Source organism: Rhamphochromis longiceps, linkage group LG11 (genome assembly GCF_057381845.1).
Source record: "Rhamphochromis longiceps isolate RC_006_pf linkage group LG11, R_longiceps_female_GT1.1, whole genome shotgun sequence".
Taxonomy (NCBI): Eukaryota; Metazoa; Chordata; class Actinopteri; order Cichliformes; family Cichlidae; genus Rhamphochromis; species Rhamphochromis longiceps.
The window spans coordinates 9,554,000-9,567,275 of record NC_140567.1 but is presented as its reverse complement, the minus strand read 5'-3'; the positions used below and the strand labels follow the sequence as shown (position 1 = coordinate 9,567,275).

Genomic DNA, 13,276 nt, shown 5'->3' with positions numbered 1-13,276 from the left:
TATCTCCCAGCATCCTCTCTGACTACAGACGCACACTGGCAGCAGGAAGTGAGGAGAGGTACTGCTTGGCCTGTGCACGCACTGACAAGTTGGCATGACCCTTGACATCTAACTCCACCCCTCCCACCCCTGACCCACCTCTTTTTAATGACAGCTTGAACCAATAATTGATCATTTTCAGCATTCACAGACGTTTTACTGCATTCCTAAAATTGTAAGGTAACTGGAAAATGAGAAAAGTCCTAATACCCCTGCCATCATCGCCAAAAACTGTCGATCAAACTTGGACCCAAAATGCTACAATAGTCTGAAACGTAGGCAGGAATAGTTTGATTTGATAGACAAGAGGGGGAAAAAAACCCACGGATGCTGAAAATCACACTCGCCAAGGGATATCAGCGCTGTCAGCCGCGTGGTAAGGAAAACGCTGTCTGACAAAACACCACATACCAGAGTCCTCACTCACTCACTCCCTCCCTCGCTGAGCTCTTTGCGGGACGCGCTGGGATCGCCGTACCTCTGGGTGTAAAGAAGGATTTCGCAGGGCTTCAACAAGACTGGCAGTTCACAAACTGTCGCCGTGTTCATTTTGATTAAACACAAGCCAGCAAACTGCAGGTCAATACCGGTCTTTAAATCAAACAAGGGAGAGCTCAGCTGGGTAATGCACACCTCCGTGTTTGAATTACATCTCTGGCAGCACAAAATCTGCCGCTCTGCTCACAAAAATCAACCACAACAATTAACTGACTACAACTTGGGCTAATTGCAGGCTGCCAGGTTTGCATTGTTTTATTTATGGCTGACACCTTCTCGGATTTAAATCATCTGTTTCTTTTGTAGCGACTTAGTTTGAATTATAACCCAGAATTTGACTCAGAAGTCTTCACCTTTAATTGGCGACAACCTACACTTACATCCACTTTTCCACAAAACTTCCTCAGAGACTCAGATGGTGAGGGAGACTCTGACATTAACTAAATCTGTAAGTTGTATCGTAATGTCTGCATACTGTAATTTGCTTAATGAGAAACCACAGAAAAAGACTTATTGACAACTACTTGAATCCTTCAACTAAAAAAAAAAAACTCTTCTGGTTATTGACTACTCAAAAATAAGAAACTAAACTTTTAAATTTCAATAAAAAATATTTCAAACACAATAACCAACAATGTGACTCTTAATAACTAACTAGCCTGTTTGCTGTGGCTAACAAGTACACTAAAGTAATGATGAGGGAAAGAGAAGGTGAAACGAGGAAGATTAAATGGATTAGATGGATCAAAATAAGAGAGGAAGGCTGGAAGAAAAGGATAGGGTGAGTGGGGTGCAAATAGAGAAAGAGAGAGAGCGTGAGAGGGAAAGAAACAGACAGAGTTTAGATTACCTGACAGAGCAGTCTGGTCTTCCCCCTTAGAGACGCTTCACAGGCACTGTGAGACAAGCTGGGAGAGCCAGAGAGTGAGAGCGGATATGACTGTTTGAGTGGGTGTATTGCAGTGAGAGACGGAGAGAGAGAGAGGGAGAGAGGGAGAGGCTTGGGGTGAAGCAAAAAAGGAGAGATGGAGAAAGAGGGAGCGAGAAAGACACTAAATGAATGTTTCCACTGTACAAATGCAAAGGGAGGAGGAAAAAGATGTGGCGAGAAGAAAGTAAAGGCGACTCACACTCACAGAGCATCTGAAAAAAAAAAAATCGCCTCATTGCAGTAACATCATTAATTGCCACATTTCTTAGTGCCAACAGAACCGTCACAGTGAAACCAAAACCCTCCGGCTTACACGATCAGGACAGGATCGTCGGCTGCTGTTTCTTTAACTCGTCACATTGCGCGGCTGTGGTACACCTCGACAGACAGGATTACAAACAGGTCTTGCACGGGGTTTTCCCTTCAACGCAGAACCCTGGAGGCGATTCCTTGCAATTATCGCCTCCTTATCTACAAACTTATCTTATTGTAGCGGCAACTGTGCCACAGCAGCAGCCTTCGTTCCTAAGTGACAAATCTTTTGCTGACATGGACGTGTCTCGTTTACGTAAACCTTCCAGTTCCAGCCAGAGTGCCACTGTGCCGCATCTGTAAATGAATTCCAGAGTGGCATCCATTCAAGCAAGCCCCCGCATTACGCAGAACTCGGGCTAGGCCTATCAGCAGTGCAACACGAGGGAGAGAGAAACAGAAAGAGAAAGAGAGAATTTAGAATGAACGGAGGTCCTGCTGTTCCACAGAGCTTTGCCTCACTGGCAGAGCACAGGAAGTGTGAGTCACACACTCTAAAATAAACACACTCGCACGGCGTCGAGCCGGCACACAGAACGAGCGGATGGCTGGCCCGCTGATCAGAAGGCAGGCAGAGAGAACATGGATCCATGCAGGCCAGCAACACGTGCTGACCTGGTTGGGATTCACCGCCTGGAAAAAGATGATTGTCTCCAGCTCTAATTGCTCTCCATATTTCTTTTCATGCTTCTCTTTTCAACCTTCTCTGCCACACACCATCTTTTTATTCCCCTCTTCACGTTTTTTTTTTGCTTACGTCACCTCTTCCACATGCACCACGGCTGGATTGTCCACATGTCTCCCCATTCTTCCTCCTCTGGTTCGTGTTTCCTCTCTTGTTTTATTTGGTCGCATTCAATAGCAGTTTTGTTCAGGACTTGGTGATTACCCCTGGCTCTGTGCGGCTGACTGCTGTAAGGGGACTGTGCTAGCCTGATGCTGGGCTACTCTCACAGGCTGCTGGCCGAGGCACTGTATTGTGTCTCCCTGAATGTGCTCATTGTCACCATTTACAGCACGCACCTTCTATACTGTACTTCCCTGTGAGGGACCTTCACCCATCCGTCATCCCTTTGTCCTCTGTTCCTAAGACTGAAGACTTCTGACGGGAAGGTGGGGATGTCGGGGGTGGAGGCTGACGCCTGGGAACAAAACTGCCACTATGGCAGTGATTGACAGGGAAGTCGCTTTACGCAGACCTAATGATTAGTGAGGCCAGGGAACGAGCAGCAGATAAACAGTCGGATTTGGAGCAAGAAAGAAAGCTAGGATGGCTTAAGGAGAACAGGACAGATCATATTTTGAAAAGTAAATTAAAATGGGAAGTGCAGCAACTGTGAAGGTGGGACATAAAGCTTTCATTAGGCTATAATAAATGGTAACTGTATACTACCCACTGGCCCAAAGCAAGCAAGACTTACAGTATGCAAAGCTGCGCTCATTTACAGTAAATGGAAACAAAGGCTCCCCTGTGGTACGGTCACACGAGGCAGCTTCATGTGTACTGCAGACACCTTCATATATAACATAATGCAGGGACAAGAAACACCTAAAATGCAAACATTGTATTATAAGAAACACTGTGCCGTTTTGAATCGGCCACAGACTATAATTTAGACCAAATGAGTGGTTTGCGCATTTACAGACAACCATACAGATGGCATATTTTTGGACTTTCACCTCATAAACTGCAGACATAGGCAGTAAAGTGGGCAAACACGGTAGTATGTAGAGAGGGTTCTCTCTGTTCCACGGGCAGATTATTTCAGACTTGTGGTCTTCCAGTAAACTGAACCCCTCTGTCCATAAAGCTGTGGTATTATGATAGAAATAAGAGTCATTTAAAGAGGGAGCGTACCTAGTCTACAAAAGCTGCAGTGGCTCGGTGTTGATCTACCTGTTTGTTTATATTTGGAAGACAAAAAAACAAAACAAAGAAGAAGAGTGCCTTTTGAGAACTAAACCACTAAATCTGGTCATTAATCAAAAAAATACACTCTGACTGTGTCACCGTTTCATGCTCAGCCTCCACTTCAGAATATAAACTTTGTATGACAAGTTTAATCACAGCAATATCTCTGACAGGCCACACGTCAGGTTATACTCCTGACTGTAGGACTCCAATAAACAGTGAGCACTGCTCAGCTGAGGTCAAATGGAGTCATTTTAAAAGGAAAAAGGATTGCTGGACAATCCCTTGGCTTAGTGTAAACATGCATCCATTCTCTGAACTGCTTATCCCACTAAGGTGGCAGGGGAGTTAAACCTTTCCCAGCTGATGATGGGCCAGGAGTTGGGTACCTCCTGGGCAACGAACACTGGCTCATTATAGAGCAGCACAGTCATTCAGGCTTACATCCACGCGTATGGCCGATTTAGAATCTTCAATTAACCTGAGTTAAATAATGTTATACATGCTTTGTGACGATAATCTGCTGCCTGCCCTGTTCACTGCTCTGACATTCAGGGCTGCATGCAGCGAAAGTAACCTGCATGTCATTAAGCTGGAGGGAAGCAAAGGAAACTGTACCTGGAGAAACTCCACATGCAAAGGCTCCAGCAGTTAATGTGATACCCAAAGTTTAAAATGCAACATCCATTTCTAAATGTCCATCCATCCATCGCAAACTAAGATGCTGATGCGATGTCGAGATGATATTCGGATGTCGAGGTCAGGTTGTAGGCACTTCCTGAAAACGTGAAATTGCTACATTTTAGCACATTTGGTACTATTTTCCAGACGATGGAAGATTGGAGATTTGTGTGCCTTCCACCAGTGGCTGCTAATGTCGCCTGAAGCAGCAAAATAAATGTGTGGTTTAAATCAATAAATATCTGATCGATGAAAAATATCCATAAATCTAAAACAAACTGTCAGCATAACTATTTTGGACATGTTTTTCCCGAGGGTACCTGCTTGTTGGCATTCAACAGGATTAAGGAAATAAACTGTATTGACAGAAGTGCTGCTCCACCTATAGGAGCATGAAAGTCACGCCATGAAGCTCCCTGCACTCAGTTTCTGTTCTGATGTTAATGCCAGAGGAGCTCTGGACGATGGCAAAAGAACAACAAACGCTATATAAATATTGAGAACTCCTGCAGAAATAGCAACTCAAGTCCAAAAAGATCTGTACTTGTGTTTTGATTATGTGAAGCCATAAACATTTGATCAAGTTATTATTAGCTTTGAACGATGATGGAAAAGACCTCAGAATTATGGAGAAGTTTTACTAGGAACAAAGTCCGGCAATCAGAAGCAACAATGAAATTGGAGAATTTGTCAACATCAGAAGAGGTGTACGGCAAGGGTGTGTGCTGCCACCTGGCCTATTTTCTCTGTACAGCGAGCACATCATGTGCAAGATTGAATGAAGCCAGGAATTGTGGTCAGTGGCGCCTAATTAATAACCTGAGGTATGCAGACGACACTGTAATCATTTCAACATTTAAAGAAAACTTGAAGAAAATGATCAGTTTTATGCCACCAATGAACTGAATTGAATCCAATGAGCTCTTTAGATTGACCTATCCTTTCACAAATGTTTGTAAAGACACTCAGTGGCGATGGGACTGAAAACACCTGACTTCAAAGATTAATAGCTGTACTTTTGTCGATATAGTGTAGCAAAGCCAAATTTACAAATCCAAAGTATCAAAAAACCCCATTGATCTTATAATGACCAGTTACAGAAAGGGAACCAAGCGGCCAGCTAATGGAGTTGAACATGCAAGTCTTTTGTTAATGCCGATCGATACATACCCAGAGCAGATGTGATATCTGACCCTGCAAAGCATTCATAGCCTTTTTTTTTTTCCACTCAGCACCTCTGCATTTTATTTTTTAAACAAATAATCTAAATATTAAATAATATAATGCTAAATCCCTTTCTTGCTGGCTATTCCTCTAACTTTTCTGAGAAACAAAAGAAGGTAAACTTTAGCCACGCACAGCATACTCATTATCTTTTTCTTTACCACGCTGCTGTAGCATCATTAAGTGCCAGTGTCTATATATCTGACAAAGTAAGCTTTATATTGTGAGGACAGCTACCAGGAAATCGCGTCCGCATGGCTGCAGAGGGTAGTGATTATGGAAAGTAGCTTGGTGCTCATTGGTAAGTGTTACCATATATAGAGGCAATATATCATTTGCAATTTCTAGTGTAACGGCTAAACCCGGTTATTATATATCTGCACAGTATTAGTAAAAGTCTTCTGAGATCATTTTGACTCACACTTCAAAGGCAAAAAGGGTCTTCTGACATGTAACAACTTCAAAGTGAGCAAACGCATTGCAGCTGAATGGGGAGTTACTGTAACAGAAGTGAAACAAACGGAAAAAAAGAAACAAAACCTGTCTTCGGACAGCTCAGTGCCACACATCTGAATGCATAACTTGCAGCATGCAAATGACATACAAGAGTGACAAAGCATTGTGGAGGGAGGGAGGGAGGGGTTAGCTTGAGCAGATAAATATAGAAAGAGGAACTGACATTTTCAAAAGCTGTCCTCCCAGCGCTCGCAAGTTTCAGTGATGCGTAGATGTCAAGATCACAGTGCACAGTCTCCCACGCAGCCCACCGTACCCGCCGTTCACACTTGGCTGCTTTAAATTTGCTCTCTTAGTTGTGGTGCGAACTGAAAAGTGTTGGCTCGAGGCAAACCTGCGATGAGATGAAGGTGTCCAGTTAATTGAAAGGAAAGGGGACAAAGATGCAGCTCTTGGTATTAAAGCCATGTGACGAGCACGTGAAAAGCATCCACCTGAATCTCTTGGCAGGTTACCTGTATAAAAAGGTTAGAAAGTTCTCAGATTACCCAACAATGAGGGGGGAAATATGCTATAGTCAACGAGTACCCTGATTGCGTTTATAGATTCCCACATCAAGCGATTTTTTATCTTGTGACAGCGATCCCTTGGTGCGGTTACTTTTGTTTTTGCTGAATCGATCTATTTTTCTCGATGAAGTCACCCAAGTGGATTGCTCCCCAGCGATGGAAAAGCCGGTGCTAGTTCCTCTTTTTGCAGCTGCTGTACTGCATCCTGTGTGAAGCTGCAACAGGTACGACTTAGCGCTGGCTGCTTGGTGTGTGACCCGGCATCAAGCTTTATCTGCACATCTAAGTAAGGGGTTATTTTGTTAATTCACGCCGCCATGCTGGAGCTGCTCGTGCTTTTACTGAGGCCTACACAAACACAGACACGGGGGAAGAGTCAACAGGTGGACGCTCACCCTGAGTGTGTTCAAACATGACAGTTGGCCTACAGAAAGTATCAACACAGCAAACCTCGGTCCCCACCTTCCTGTTGCTCGGTTGGCAGAAGGGCATTCTTCTGATCAGGGAGTTTACTCAAAGCTAGCCCAGGCCAAGTAATTGCTACCCACAGTGACAAACAACTCCATTCAGTCTAAGTGTCGGTTTACAGTTTACTCTCCCTCCTCCACTGCGAGGCCCTGCTGACCATTCTGCTTGGTGCCATGCTGCATTAGTGGCCTGTCAACAGAGCCTCTCCTGACGCATCAACGCCTCGTCAGCCTCCAGACCCGATGCGCTTATATACAAACGCCGTGTGCCACAACCCGTCTGTTTGTGTGTTTATTTCTCTGAAAGTGGAGGTGTGTGTTATGGAGAGAGAAGGAAAGAGTGCGAGACGCAGAATAACAAGACAGAGAAGAACAGAATGTGCAAATGCGTAGGAGAAAGGCAGGGACAGAGAGAGAGAGAAGGCTCTCGCATGTGGTCATTTCGTGTTTTCATAAAGTGCCTACAACCTGTCCTCAATGATCCATTTGCCATCTGAGACCAACTTTAAAAGGCTGTCAAATGCATTTACAATATTCAGCCTCTGTGTCTTGAGACCAATGCCCCCGGTCTGAATGAAACAGTTAGTCAATCACGCACAGAAATCGAAACAAAAAGTCAAACTGCACGTTTTCTTTGTGGAGTCATGAACATGTACAGATGCAGAAAAGTGTTATAAGTTTTTACTTTTCCCTTAAGCAATTATGAATGACAGTGATGAGATTTTTAATTTTCCCAGCTCCGTGAGCATTAACGCTGTCAGCATTGCACCCCATCCTCAACATCTGCGATCAAATGCCACAAACCACCTTTCCAAAACCTGGAAACTGAATGATGCCCACAAACATCCATCAGTCCATCCAGCTTCAGCGTATCCAATTTAAGGTCCGAGGGAGGGTAAAGTTATCATAGGGTGAGACCTTGGGACAGGCTGCCAATCGGCCGCACTCCTTGCACACTAACAAGGTGAAAAACAATTGTCACAATGAATAAATACAGAAATATTTGACCACCGTTGCGCTGAAAGTAAAGAAATGTATTCAGATTGTATTTAAACCAAACCAGAGCATCAAATAAAGCATCTACCTGCCCTGATATGTTTTTATCTCACTATACTGTAAGTTTTCAACTGGAAAGCTTGTCGTTTTTGCTTGATGAAATCATATCCAGTCTGATAACACAAGACAGATGGAATATGGATATACTGAAGGTTTAATGAGAACAAACGTGCATAATCATCGTGCTGCTTTCCCTGCGTTCATCTCGTCTTTCCAGCTGAAAACCCTAGAGAGCTAAAGAAACATAGCTTCACTGTACTGTAAACACGTGGTAGGAAGAATTAAGATGTCAAGATGAGTGTGTCAACACTTGCACGCTGCTTAGAAACAAAGTGCCAGCATTGAGCAAACACTTGCACTTGTCTCTCATTCCAATACCAAAATCCGAGTGCTACTTTACGGAGGTAATTTGCTATTAACAAGTGTGTGAGAGATCCAGAATTTATGTGTGATGCCTTTGTTTACGCTTTAGATGAACCATGGCAAAAACTCCTGCAAACCAAATGCCCCAGACAGACAGAAATGTGTCACTGGCTACACTCACTCACGATGTACAGTCTAGTTTGGCCGTTTGGGATGGTAACGCTGCCGTATCACTACAAAGACACGCTGCTCATGAAGTGTCATATTGTGCGTTTACGGTATGTGACACACGCGCTGTAGATGAGCATTATTCTCTCTCCTGACCACCCAAACTAGAGATAATTGAGCCCAAAGGTCATGTGACCCGCTTTAGGGGTATTAACTGTGCATTCCTCCATTTGTTATCGGCCCGTAAAGATCTCCTCTAAGGGAAACCTGACTCCAAAAGCCAACTCGCCACCTCTTCTCCCTCCTCTCCCTCCATCCCTCCCATCTCCAGAGTTGCATCCTTCTGCCTGCGAGCCTGATCATTTGAATACAAAGCAGAGAAACAAAGGTGTCCTTAAAATAGAGATGCTGTCTGCAGTGTGCTTTCAAAGAACCACACTGCAGAGAGAGCGAGAAAATAGAGAGAGGATGAGAGGGGGGGGAAAGGGAAAGAACAAGAAGGAGAGAAAGACAGCAAAAACAACAGGCATATGGTGAGCAAATGAGACACTGTATTGATGTAGGATAGGTGGACAGACACATTGATTTCCTGCTAGTTCTTCTCTGGTTATGTACGGCTGATTTGTCATCCAATCCAGGTTGAAGCACGGTCTCTGAACTTGCCCTAAGCCGGGCTTCACAGGCTTCTCTGTCTCAGTATACACACAGTGGATCATTATGTTACCGCTCAGAATGTTTTCTGTGAGAATCGAGCATGATAGAGTGCATGACGAAGCAAAAGTATCAATTCTATCACCAATTAATTAAATGCTATCCTAACCAATACTCTTACTGCAGTTTAACACAGGCACAACAACACCTGAAAACAACACCTTGACAATGCAAGTCACAAAACTCAGACTCTTACATCTCCCTGTTTAAATGTGGTACTCCGGTTCCACCGGAGAATTTGGAAGAAACTAGCTGCCTGGCACCATTTGCTTTGCGTACCGTCCACCTTTTAAATAAGTACATAGATACTTAGTGGCATGAACACAGAGGCTTTTCCAACCCTGCAGATTAAATCAAAGTGTTTAGGGACAAAGTCTTATAAATAGCAACCAATCAGAGATCCCCTTGGAGTTTCACAGACCAGGTGAAGGAGCAAAGCTCTGTGCAGCATAAACTGTAGAGACAGCAGTGAGAAATGAAGCAAATAAGGTGGTTAAAATCATCACTGGATGATGGGGAAATCCTGCACGCTCAACAATAATTGGATGGCAGGCTAACTGAGAGGTGAAGCTCAGCGTGATAAGCTGACAGGTGTCTTCCAGACTAAACATGCGGTTAAAGCGGTTTCAGGGAACATGATACCACGCTCATATCTAACCATTGAACATGAGGCTACAGCTTAAAGCCAATCAGCTTAAAAGGGTACGAAGGTCGGATGGGCTGTTTCAGTTTCGGCACCTCTCACAAAGCTCATAAGGCATCTCCTTAAAACAGTGATTTGTTTAACCTGTTTAAAAATCAGGCAGGTTTTTATTACTGGACAGAGCTGTGACTGACTGTGTGTCTGTATTATACTAAAGCATTTTACCATAACAAACGACTCCGACTTTAAATATCCACTGAAGGCTCATAAGTGTGTTTCCAAACTGCTGAACTGCTCTTCTAAGGAAAAGAAAAGCTCTAACTGGATGGCTTCCATGTAACAAGCTTACATGCTAAGCTTTTATATCATAGTTGGACAGGAGGAGATGCCTTTTCATGCACGCTGGACAGATTGTCTGATTTAATTTTCCCCATTCTGGGAGATCGTGGCTCAAGAGTTGGGAGTTCGCCTTGTAATCGGAAGGTTGCCGGTTCGAGCCCCGGCTTGGACAGTCTCGGTCGTTGTGTCCTTGGGCAAGACACTTCACCTGTTACCTACTGGTGGTGGTCAGTTGTCCGGCAGCCTCGCCTCTGTCAGTGCGCCCCAGGGTGGCTGTGGCTACAATGTAGCTTGCCATCACCAGTGTGTGAATGTGTGTGTGACTGGTTGTGTAAAGCGCTTTGGGGTCCTTAGGGACTAGAAAAGCGCTATACAAATACAGGCCATTTATTTACCACTGCTGGACCCAGAGAGCACTTTTAGATGAACCTCTCAGAAAACTCAACAAACTCTAAATTTACAAAACAAATCTGTGCCCTTGATTTGAGGAGGAGCTATTTTTGATATTAGATTTAGATCATCTTTTTTTTTAGTCATCATGCAGCCTTGAAGGTTTACTGCATGGTGTGAAGGTTACTCTTCTAGCTGAATAAAGTATTTACGTATAACGCAGTAAGGCGGTGTTTGCCAGAGTGTCAATATTGTGAGGTAGGAGAACGTGGAACAAAGATTAAAAGATACAGACTTGATTTTCTGTCTTCTTTTCAGTCTGTAACACAGACAAGTGCAAGTGTTTGCATTCACACTACAAGCTAAACAATCAATAAGTCACTAAAGTCTGTTCATTTTCTAGAAAGCTGAAAAATAAGGGAAACCCTGATGAAGAGCATGTTTGATTCATTGGTTTTTATGGTCAGCTTCTACAGATCCAGTCTAGTTTCAACTAAAAGAAAGCACATGAATTGAGAACAGCACCAGAGTTCAATTAAATGCATTCTTAAAACAAATCAGTTCAACCAAAATAAGGTTTATTTTGGTTGAACTGGACCCGAGTGTCTAATGTCATCGTGAAAAGAGTAAAAGATGAAAACAGGCCGTGTACTCCGGTAACAGATAGACAGAGTTTTCTAAAAGTACGGAAACTTGTTTAGAGACCATGTAAAAAGCTGATGAGCAAGTCATAAGTCTGAACCCACAAAATTCAAACAAATGGCAAGATGTGCCCTCCAGTGAGCCGCTAAACTGAGAGTGAAAATCTAATCTAAAGACAGAAAATCGAATCTGCCGACTCTCAGATAGGATAACTTTCATTACTGTAGCAGTCTGACTCAAAAAAAAGAAAACATCGACTGTGCATACCGTCGAAGTAAAACAGTTTCTCTGCAAAAACGGCGAAATCAAGGAGGCTCTGATTGAGAAGATGGAGCGAAAGACAAGTGGACGAGTGACGACTGATTGAAAGTCAGCGAGAACACTTCCTGTACCGATACCATAAACATAAACTGATAGATTAAAAAAATGAACATCAGTTTGCAGACCTGCCCAGCCTGTGAGTACAGCAACTGTGGTTTGGCATGTGTTGTCAGCTTCGGCATGAATCTTAACTTAAATCTTAACTAAAATGTGAAAAAGATTACTGAATTGGACGGTTTCAGTAACAGGGTGTTAAGCAGTTACAGTAGAAAGTGTGTTACTGCACTCCCACCCATAGAAGAACCTGCTGCATTTTACAACCTTTGGCTTTAAAATGATAACGTCGCTATTTGGGCGCGTTTCGATGACACACAGTCAGCAGGCCTTGGCAAATGAGAGGCAGAATACAATGCAGCACACTAGTCACCATGAAAAACTGCACTGGGGATAATCTGATAACACTGTAGTTACACAGAAAAGCAATAAACTGTGCATTACATAGATTGATGGGGTAAAACACAGGTACCCTCAACAAAACAAACCACAGCTCCTGGGTTTAGTGCTTCATGAGCAAAAAAAAAAAAAAAGGAAGAAAGAAAGAAGAAAAAGTTGAGGAGAAGAAAAAAACGTTTTCAACTTCTTGATGAAAACAGCAGTTAACCTATGACACGTGTTTCACCATGCTCCCCGTGAACAGTAGTTACAACTGTAACCAGTGAAAGAGAGTTTCTATCCTTGCAACACGCACAGCTCGCACTCATAAGACAGTGCACGCCATGCACCTAACCATCGAATCCTGCAGAGCAATTTCAGTCCGGGTTTACAATCTCAGTGGAGAATGCAGCTCTCCATTCTACACCCTCCAGCCCCCGTCCTCTCCCAAACCCTCACTAGGGTTTCTCCTGATCTCCTTCTTCTGTGTTATTTAGGCACTCCCACAGTAATGGACACTCTACTTAGGGTGCTGCGAGTGGGAATCCAGCCCCTGCCACTCCAGCTCGTGAATATCAGCTTCTCAGATTTGCTGTGAGCATCCACTAAAACCTGGAGGCTGTTGAGAGAGTGCGAAACAGAGACTGGGCCTGGCGAAACAAAGAGAAAAGGACTCTCCCTCTGTCTTTTACTTCAACGCATGCTTCCAGCCGTGCATCTCAAGCGCTCTCTGTGGAAGCTGGTGTCAGACTGAGCCAGAGGACCCCTGTGACGGTGTAAGACTGCTTTAATGACCCAACTTTTCCTTTAGCTCTGGCCTCTTTCCTGGCTGGGAAACCTGTCATTAAGCAGACATAGAAGGCACGGGGAGGAGAAGGTGGGGGTCCTCAGAGGAAAAGGGCACTACCATTAAGCATATTAGAGTTGCAGAATGTTGATGAGAAAAAACAAAACAGCGTTTGCAGTGACTAAGCTGGGGCTGCTCCCTAGCACTGTGCTGACGGAGCAAAGCTGGGAGAAAAAACAGGGAGGAGGTGGGGGACTACCTGGGTGCAAACATTGGGACTGCTGACTGTTTGAGGTTGTTGAGGACAGCAGGATTACATAATAAAAACCACTGTA

At 43.9% G+C, this 13,276-nt stretch overlaps 1 protein-coding gene across 3 annotated transcripts in view; it reads right to left on the bottom strand.

The window, feature by feature from the left end:
• The window catches only part of hivep3b (HIVEP zinc finger 3b), a 38,529-nt gene that overhangs the window by 18,223 nt on the left and 7,030 nt on the right, over positions 1–13,276 (bottom strand). Inside the window, exon 2 of one of the 3 annotated variants that reach the window (XM_085422208.1) lies at positions 6,277–6,447. The exons of 1 other annotated variant lie outside the window; for it this stretch is intronic. The gene's annotated coding sequence lies outside the window, so the exon portion shown is untranslated. Of the gene's footprint in view, positions 1–1,387; positions 4,125–6,276; positions 6,448–13,276 lie in introns of those variants that run through there. One more of the 3 variants, XM_085422210.1, reaches the window with a different exon arrangement.